The sequence below is a fragment of the Equus asinus genome, chromosome 11 (genome assembly GCF_041296235.1).
Source record: "Equus asinus isolate D_3611 breed Donkey chromosome 11, EquAss-T2T_v2, whole genome shotgun sequence".
NCBI classification, from domain to species: Eukaryota; Metazoa; Chordata; class Mammalia; order Perissodactyla; family Equidae; genus Equus; species Equus asinus.
Window position 1 is genome coordinate 56302887 of NC_091800.1, and position 9907 is coordinate 56312793.

A 9907-nucleotide genomic window follows, 5' to 3' on the forward strand; every position below is an offset into this window, starting at 1 on the left:
AAGTGAATTGTTTGGAGCTGTGGTCTCCAACATTTTTTGATTGAAAACTCTTACTAGTTAAAAAAATATTTATTAGTTCAAAAAATTTGTGAGCACGTATCCCCAATATATGTACATTTATTCATAAGTTGTCCATGTACTTCTATCGATATTTATATTGATTTAATTTCTTTTTTCCTTGCTTTAGATAAAAATACATTGAAATAGCAATGTAAATGGCATTTGCCCACATCATACTTGAGAACAGACCACAGCCCTAGAGAAGTGGCTGGATAGTCGTGGATCTCATCATTATCAAATTTGCTCTCCTCTTCAGGACATGAGCACAGAGTTAGAGAAGGCAGAAAGCTGCCCTTGGCCATGCATGGAGGCTGTCGGAGACCTGCCTGTGCAGGGGAAGGAGCTAAATCATCTATGCAATGAGAGAAGCATGGATTTTGAAGCCTCTACAATGTCTGTTTCTTCCTGGCCAACATTTTGGTAAATATAGTAAGTATATCTCTACAACAGAGTTGAGAGAACCAATGTCGTCTGAAGAATACGTGAAATCATCACAACCTTACGTACATCCGTGCTTTGTAAAAAATTAAAAGTGAAACTAATTTCCCCTATGAACCTATTGCAATCCTTCCCTGTTCCCAGGCCACAGTTTGGTAAGCAAATCTGAATTAAGACTTGGATGAATAGGATAAATTGTTCTTTCTGAGGGCCATGGGTAGATAGTGTGGTAGGGATGGGATAGATGGCTCAACTCTGGTATTTTGTTTCTGTGGATGGCTACAGAGATGATTGCTGTATATTCTTTCTTTCTTATTGAATATCTTTTTTTTTAGGTGGATAAAGAGAAATAGTAGACTTTATCCTGGAAATGTTTTAAGAAATGTCGAAAAGTTCTAGAATTGGGTTTACTAGAATAACTTAAATAATCACGTATATATAGAGAGAGATTGGACACACTTAAATTGCTCTGGAGAGACTTGTTGTAATAAGGCCCAACTTGATGGAGCAAGTTGTTAGAGAATTTGGTCTTCTTCCTTTTAAGTCCAACTTTGGAAGGATGAACATTGTGGTATTAAAAAAAATGTTTAAGTTCCTTTTAGCAGTTCATACCTGTTCTTATAGCTTATATAAATACTCTATTTTATGCCAGTTGGGTAGTCCCAGGTTCTGTAAAATCCTCCATTATGTTTTTCATGGAAAACAAATCAATTCTAATTCAAGTCAACAATTACACATTGATCGCCTAAAATGTGCCAAACATAATACAGAACATGCATTTTACAGGAAAATTGGACTGCACTAAGATATGCAGTAAATCATCTGCAATTTTATGAAATGGGAAGCCAGGCATGTTAGTGGAGTTTGTTTTTATAAACATGAAGTGTTTGGGCATGTTTGATTTTTCAGTTGGGCTGCTCAGCCAAGCTTAGTTAACACCTTGTAAAAAATAAGTTGCTTCTCATTTCCTTAATGGAAAGCAGTGAGAGTCACTGTTAAGATGCCCCTATCAGTTGGAGGAAGCCTTCTGCAGCGTTCCTTAAGCCTCTGAGGTTGGATCTAGGCTGCAAATCCATCTGGACACTTGAAACCAGAAAGTGCGTTTCTCCAGAGAATTCAAACTCTCTCCTCATCAATCTTAGACAAGCAAACTATCTAAAAGCAGATCTTTGTTTCAAATTGCTAAGTTGGAATAAAGGTTCTATTGATAGGCTTTTACATCTTAATAATGTCTTGAAATATGTAGCTGGATCCTCATTTTTACAATCCATGTGGCCTTCAGTACATACCATATTTCTACATCTGTGTGGGTATCACTTTTCTCAGTAATATAATGTTAACTTAAGAATGTGATAAAACAGGAAGCATGCTGGAACTTTTCCTTGTCCTGTGGCCTTAACAAGCCACAGCTGTATCAGCAGCTGGTCATTGAAGGAGCCTCGTCCTAGCCTCTCCCAGCATCCTTTTTCAACTAGATCAAAAGGGAATAGATGAGGCAGAAGGTTTTATCATCAAAGCCAATAGAAATCTGTGGGAACCGATATTTCCATTTAGATTGCTTTAGCCTCATCGGACTGAGAAGATTTTTCTCTAGTGGGAAGAGGTTGTCAAATCAGCCAATTTGAAAAGCTTTTTCTTCCTCACAAATTTATCCTCATTGAGTTTATCAAAGAAAGGGAATATGGTGTCAAAAAGTTTGTTTACCTCCCAATATCCTTTGCTAAGTTGTCGGCCTATTCAAACTTCTGCTATCTTATTTGCAGGTAAATCTAAGGAATAACTACCATGAGAGAACGAATATTATTGGCTTCTAGAAATAAATCAAATAAAAATTGTTTCATTTGAAGCTATTTGAAATAAACATTTATCTTAATTCTCTCAGATGACACTGTCTCAATGCAATTGTTTGCCCATCCCTATAGGCTAAGTTCTACCTATTATTCAATGGACTCACTGAGGCCATAGGGAAATGTTGAGGAATATTCTGTGTTCAGTTTTTTCAAGACTTTATTTTTTTTAGAGCAGTTTTAGATTCACAGCAAAACTGAAAGAAAGCTACAGAGATTTCCCATATACTCCTGGCCCCCACATACGCATAGCTTCCCCCATTATCATCTCTTTGCCCCTCTGAAATGATACATTTTATTACAATTGATGAACCTACATTGACACATCATCATCACCCAAAGTCCATAGTTTACATTAGGGTTCACTTTAGGTGTTGTACATTCTATGGATTTGGAGTTATTGGCGAGGATGTGGGGAAATTGGAACCCTTGGGAGCCACTGATGGGAATGTAACATGGTATACCTGCCGTGAAAAATAGTGTGGAGCTTCCTCAAAAAAGTTAAACATAGAATTGTTGTATGATCTAGCAATTCCACTTCTAGGTATATAACCCAAAGAATTGAAAGCAGGGACTCAAAGAGGTATTTGTACACCCGTGTTCATAGCAGCATTATTCACAATAGCCAAGGGCTGCAAGCAACCAAGTGTCCATCAACAGATGAATGGATACACAAAATGCAGTCTGTACCTTTTTGCAATGGGTTTGCTAGCAGAACAAAGGTGTTGTGAAGACCACCACTAAAGCTAAGCCAAAATGAGAAAGGAAAAGGCTCATATCAACAACGTTGTCATCAGACCTGTAGATTTCAGTGAGTCTACCACTTCTGGCCATCTGATCTACAAGTTGTTGTGAGATCAGTAAAAGAACCATTGAAAAATTCGAGAAGGAGGCTGCTGAGATGGGAAAAGGCTCTCTCAAGTATGCCTGGTTCTTGGATAAAGTGAAAGCTGAACATGAGTGTGGTATCACCATTGATATCTCCCTGTGGAAATTTGAGACCAGCAAGTATATGTGACTATCACTGATGCCTCAGGACACAGAGACTTTATAAAAAACGTGATTATAGGCACATCTCAGGCTGACTGAGCTGTCCTGATTGTTGCTGCTGGTGTTGGTGGATTTCAAACAGGGATCTCCAAGAATGGGCAGACTTGTGAGCATGCCTTTCTGGCTTACACACTGGGTGTGAAACAATTAAGTGTTGGTGTTAACAAAACGGATTCCACTGAGCTACCTTACAACTAGAAGAGATATGAGGAAATCATTGAGGAAGTCATCACCTACATTAAGAAAATTGGCTGCAACTCTGACACAATAGCATTTGTGCCAACTTCAAGTTGGAATGGTGACAACATACTGGAGGCAGGTGCTAGCATGTCTTGGTTCAAGGGATGGAAAGTCACCCATAAAGATGGCAATGCCAATGGAACCACACTGCTCGAAGCTCTGGATTTCATCCTGCCACCAACTTGTCCTGCCCCTCCAGGATGTCTACAAAATTGCTTGTATTGGTCCTGTGCCTGTAGGCCGAGTGGAGACTGGTGTTCTCAGATCCAGTGTGGTGGTCATCTTTGCTCCAGTCAATGTTACAGCTGAAGTAAAGACTGTTGAAATGCACCAGAAAGCTTTAGGTGAAACTCTTCCTGGGACATTGTGGTCTTCAATATCCAGAACATGTTGGTTAAAATGTTGGTTAAATGTGTTCATCATGGCAATATAGCTGGTGACAGCAAAAATAACTCACCAGTGGAAACAGCTGGCTTCACAGCTCAGTAATTATCCTGAACCATCCAGGCCAAATCAGTGCTGGATATGCACATGTGCTGGATTGTCATACAGCTCACATTGTTTACAAGCTGAAGGAGGGGACTGATGGTTGTTCTGGGAAAAACCCAGAAGATGGCCCTAAAGTCTTGAAGTCCGGTGATGCTGCCATTGTTGATATGGTTCCTGGCAAGCCCATGTGTGTTGAGTGCTTCTTTGACTATCCTCCTCTGGGACATTTTGCTGTTCATAACATGAGACAGATGGTTGCTGAGATTGTCATCAAAGCAGTGGACAAGAAGGCAGCTTAAGCTGGCAAAGTCATCAAGGCTTCCCAGAAATCTCAGAAGGCTAAATGAATATAATCCCCAATACCTGCCACCCTAGTCTTAATCACTGGTGGAAGAACGGTCCCAGAACTGTTTGTTTCAATTGGCCATGTATGTTTAGTAGTAAGAGACTGGTTAATGACAACAATGCATCCTAAAACCTCCAGAATGAAAGGAGAATGTTTTGTGGACCATTTGGTTTCTTTTGTGTGTGACAGTTTTAAATTATTAGTCTTTAAAATCAGGGCTTTTTATTTTTATTTTTTTGCTGAGGAAGATTCTCCCTGAGCTAACATCTGTTACTAGTCTTCCTCTTTTTGCTTGAGGAAGATTTGCCCTGAGCTAACATCTGTGCCAATCTCCCTCTATTTTGTATGTGGGTCTCCTCCGGAGCATGTCTGCCAACAAGTGGTGTAGGTCCGTACCCAGGAACCGAACCCGGGCTACTGAAGCAGAGTATGTAGAACTTAACCTCTAGGCCATGGGGCCAACTCCTAAAATCAGTGCCTTTTATTGGAAACAACTTGACCAAAAATCTGTCATAGAATTTTGAGACCCATTAAAACAAAGTTTAATGAGAAAAAAATACATGGTATCTACATGTAATGGAATATTATTCAGAATTAAAAAGGAAGGAAATTATGACACATGCTACAACATGGATGAGCCTTGAGGACATTATACTAAGTGAAATAAGCCAGTCACAAAAGGACAAATACTATGTGATTGCACTTATATGAGCTACCTAGAGTAGTCAAATTCACAGAGACAGAAATTAGAATGGTGGTTTCCAGGTGTTGGGGGGAGGGGATAATGAGAAGTTATTGTTTAATGGGTACAAAGTCTCATTTTTGCAAGATGAAAAGAGTTCTGTGAATGGATGGGAGAGATGGTTGCACAGCAATGTAAATGTACTAATGCCACTGAACTGTCCACAAAACAATGGTTAAGACAGTAAATCTTATGTTATGTGTATATTACCATACACATAAAAAGTAAAACAAAACACTTTAAAAGCAAAAAGTAATAAAACATCCAGTGCCCAGATCTGGGTTTTTAAATACCATTTTCCAATAAAAGGAACCAAAGTTCTTTTGAGAAATGGCTGTTTCTAGGGCTGGGCAGGGAAAGTCCAAGGTAAGCCTGGAGAATCTTGCCAAAAAGTAATGAAGTGCTCAAAGAAACAAAGGGAGCAAAACAAAACAGAACAATAACAACAAACAATGGAGCATGTCAAAGGGACACAGGAGCCAAGTGACAGGGTCAATTGGCCAAAGCTGGAATAATTTGAGCAATAAAATAAATAATGTAGTATTGGATTATAACCCAAAGTATAAAATAAACATCTATGAGTCCCTACTAATATAAACCAATGTTTCAGTAATCAACAAGTGAAGGAGATGGGACCAATCTTCCTTACAGAAGAATTCTAAATAATATATGGAAGGACTCTCTCCTCCAGGAGGTGGTTTAGTTCCTCTCCCCACCCGAGTGTAGGCTAGTCTTCATGACCGACTTAGTGAATAGAGTATGGAACGGGAAAAATTAGTAATTTTGTAGTGGGGAAACCTGGCAAACACTCCCTTAATCAAGGCTAACACCACCAGAGATAAGTGAGGTTGATAGCATGTACCCACTGATATGATATGATAAGAAGGGCACTTCTCTGTGACCTTCTTCCCCCAAACCCATAACCCAATCTAACCATGAGAGAAACATCAGACAACCTCCAACTGAGCGGCATTTTACAAAATACCTGACTAAGTCTCTTCAAAGTTGTCAAGGTCATCAAAAACAAGGAAAGACTGATATACTGTCACAGATTACAGGAAACTAAGGAGACATGAGGACTGAGTGCAATATGGTACCCTGGATGGGATCCTGGAGCAGAAAAAAGAATTAGAGGGAAAACTGGAGAAATATGAATTAAATCCGGAGTTTACTTAATAGTATGTACCAAAGTGAATTTTTTAGTTTTGACAAAATCTCCATGATTATGTAAGTTGTCAACTTAGGGGAAACTGGGTGATGGTTATAGAGGAATTCTCTGTACTAGGCATAGAACTTTTCTGTAAAACTGTATTTTAAAAAAAGGAATATAAATTACTTGCCAAAGCATGGTAAACTATATCTATTTCAAACCAATAGCCAATTAGATAGTTAAGGATATTGGAGACATTTTTTAAAAGTCAAAAAATCTCAGAAATAAACTAATAAATATTATATAATATTTATTAAACAATTATGACAGGGCCTATTACATAATAAGTGTTCAATAAGTGATAAACATTATCACAACATTATTTTGGAAGCACTTGAATGTGAAACAAGTAAACGTTATATTTTGGGTAAGGAAAGGAAGAAATATTATTTTTATTATTACACATTATCTCTATTATATATCTTTTGTACAACTCTTCCAACTATAAAGAATCCACTAAATAACTATTATTAGGGGAAACTAACTGTAATTATTGGGAAATTTTAGTGAGGTGACTTGGCACAAGATAAACACACACATACATTCAATAACTTTCCAGTGCACCAGCAATGACCATCTGCATAAATACACTTGAAAAAGAAGTCTTTAATAGCATCAAACAGCATAATCTATCTAGGAACAATTTAAGTGCTCAATAATATAGAAATTCAAGAAGTAATTTGTGTATATGATAGACTATTATGCAGGCATTTATAATTGTGTTTTCAGGAGAATTTGTGATAATGTCAGGTGTCTACCATAAAGTCAAGTAAAAATTCAAGATGCCAGATTTTATAGTAAGTAGGTTCACAACTGGAAGGAAATCATGCAAATAAAAAAGCCCTAAAATTGATCCACTTGATACTCAGATAAAAATGGTTGAAGAGCAAAACTTCTCAGGAGTCGGGGCTGAGGGAGTGAATCCCTTTTATAAACGAATTTGGTTCTTCCTATATTCAATGAGGGTTTTTGATGTGAGCCAGCACGAGTCAATCTGCCCATTCAGAGTTGTCAGCTTCTTTTCTTAATTTTGGTTGGTCCCATTAGAAAAATGGGAAGGTTCAGTTTGAGATGAACATTATATATATAAAAGGAGATATCAAGTAGATAATTGAGTGAGAAGTAGGGGCGAGATCAGGACTGGGGATATAAATTTGGAGCTCACCAATGGTGGTTAAAGCCACAGGCCTATATGAAATCAACTCTGAGTGTGAAGATAGAGAAGAAAAGTGAGCTGAGGACTGAGCACAGACCACTTCATCAATTTTCTCTTTGATGTGATTTTAATAACACAGTATAGAAATTAAAACACCCACTGCTTTTGCATATTTCAAGTGATTTTGCATGTTTAAAATGACAATATTTCAGACCTACACTGGCAAAAGTGTAGAACAATAATATGCACACAATGCTTGTAGAAGCATAAGTTGGTACAACCACTTTGGAAAATAACCTAGTATTACCTAATTAAGTCCAGGCTTTTGTTTTTCCTTTGTAATAGTATCAATTTGTACCTAAAGATAAAACAATTTATTTTTATCTGTGTACATTGAACTAGTTTGAATGTTCCTGCTTGCTTAAAAATTCCTTTTTCTCTAATTCTCTTTTCAGTGGATAATTCCTTTAATATAGTCAAAAAAAGGAACATAGAGTGATATAAAATGAAACAACCTGATGTATTCCAAAGGCTCTACAACTCAGCCTGACTCACCTCAACTACCAGCTTTTGAGATGTATGCAATAAGAATCGACTGGTTGTTTACTATATGGTGGTCAGTGGTTGGTCCAGAGAATCCAAGATGCCTATGGTATGAATTACGTGGCTAGAACAGGAGCAGCTGGGGCATCTATCCAGAGGTTGAAGGGACAACTGAAGTGTGACAAAAGTCTCTTGAGCACCCCTGGTACTGTCCCTCAAGCTTTGCACTTTATTTCAAAAGTCATAACACATTCATATTCAGTGAAAGCTACTTTTAACAAATTCCTGCTTTCAAAAGAGCTGACATAATGTGTTGTGCTAAAAATTAACAAACAAACATTTGTACAGTAGCAATCTTCCAAAGGAAGAATTTTGGTGCCAGAAGGTGAAATTGCTTGAAAGATTTTGTCCAGTACATGTACAGTTTTGGCTGTTTGCAGTTTCTTACAGAAGATGTTGAACAGAAGTGGAGATCTGCTGTAACATGGATTCGCTAATAAAATTGTCCCTCACATGGACATTGCACTTGAGGCTATGCTGAAGAATCCTTCTAACAGTGCAGTGCAACTTGATCCTGTCCTCAAAGGCTGGGCTAAGCCTTGAGTCATTGCATCAGCCCACCTACAAGGTTCTCATTTCTTCCCCCTTCCTCCGTGTTCTTCATTTCTGTTAAACTCCATTATAAGTATATGCTCTGTAGAGTTGAGAGCGAGAGAATGCAAATGCTACCAGAATGAATGAAGAGTTTACAAGCTTAGAACAGAAAGGGAGTTACTAAACTATTAAGCTCAATTAACAAGTGAAAACTGAACTAAGTTGTTCCAGAGTGATTTTTAATTCTGTCAAATAAAGAGGAACCAGACTGCAGGGTAAACTCTTATTTATTAGTTTTGGTTAATGAGTTTTTCCATAAGCAGAATTTCTTAAATTTTATTGAATCAATAAAGTCACCATTTGGAAATCTGGTTTTTCCCACCGGAGTAGGATTTTAATTGAGCATACAGCAAACACCCAAGTGCTGTAAAGTAACTACAGAGGTGAACTGGTCTGTGGGTTATGTTATTGGCCTGGCAGACAGGGTTGCAAGAAGTCCTTGACTTGAATGTAATTTCTACTATGTACCTCTTGTGCACTAATTTTTATCTTCAGGATGATAGTATTTTCCTTGTACTTAATATCACAGAATCGTTGGAAGGATAGTAAAGTCAGGCTCTCTCCTTGAAGCAGGAGCAGTTCAGTCTAGCCTCTGACCAGACAGAGCATTATTCATGACCGTGTGGGGGCTGTTTAATCTCTCCCAAGAAGGTCTGAGTCTAGGTCGTGACCATCTCTTTATAATACAGATAACTTTGCTATGTTCCGTGGCCACAGGGTACATCTCGCCCTAGTCAGTTGCTTTGTGAACACCTGCCTTTGTTTATAAGAGAGTCCAGGGAGAAAAGAGTATTGGAGGAACGTAAATCTGTCCTCAAAACAGGAACAGAGCATGGAGCGTGTGCTTTGCAGATAGTCGATACTTCCTTATTTTGGAAGTTATTGGTGGAGACGAAAATTCCTACAGTGTGGCCCCAAGACTTCACATTCCTATTTGCACTATAGGTTTTTAAACACAACCCCATGCCTCAAAAAAAAAAGTAATGAGTACTTGGATGTTGTTGACTGACTCCTAGGAGAAGCCCTAGATTAGATAAAATGCTTCTCCACTGGTCCTTTGTTAAGTGAAAGTTGTGTGATGTAACATAGCAGTTATGCTCTTGGGATCAGAAGAACTGAAGTTCAGGCCTAT

General features: G+C 38.1%; 1 pseudogene; it reads left to right on the forward strand.

The window, feature by feature from the left end:
* The first annotated feature begins 3101 nt into the window (after nt 1–3101).
* LOC106845039 (elongation factor 1-alpha 1 pseudogene) lies at nt 3102–4471 on the forward strand (annotated as a pseudogene).
* Nucleotides 4472–9907: the final 5436 nt, after the last annotated feature.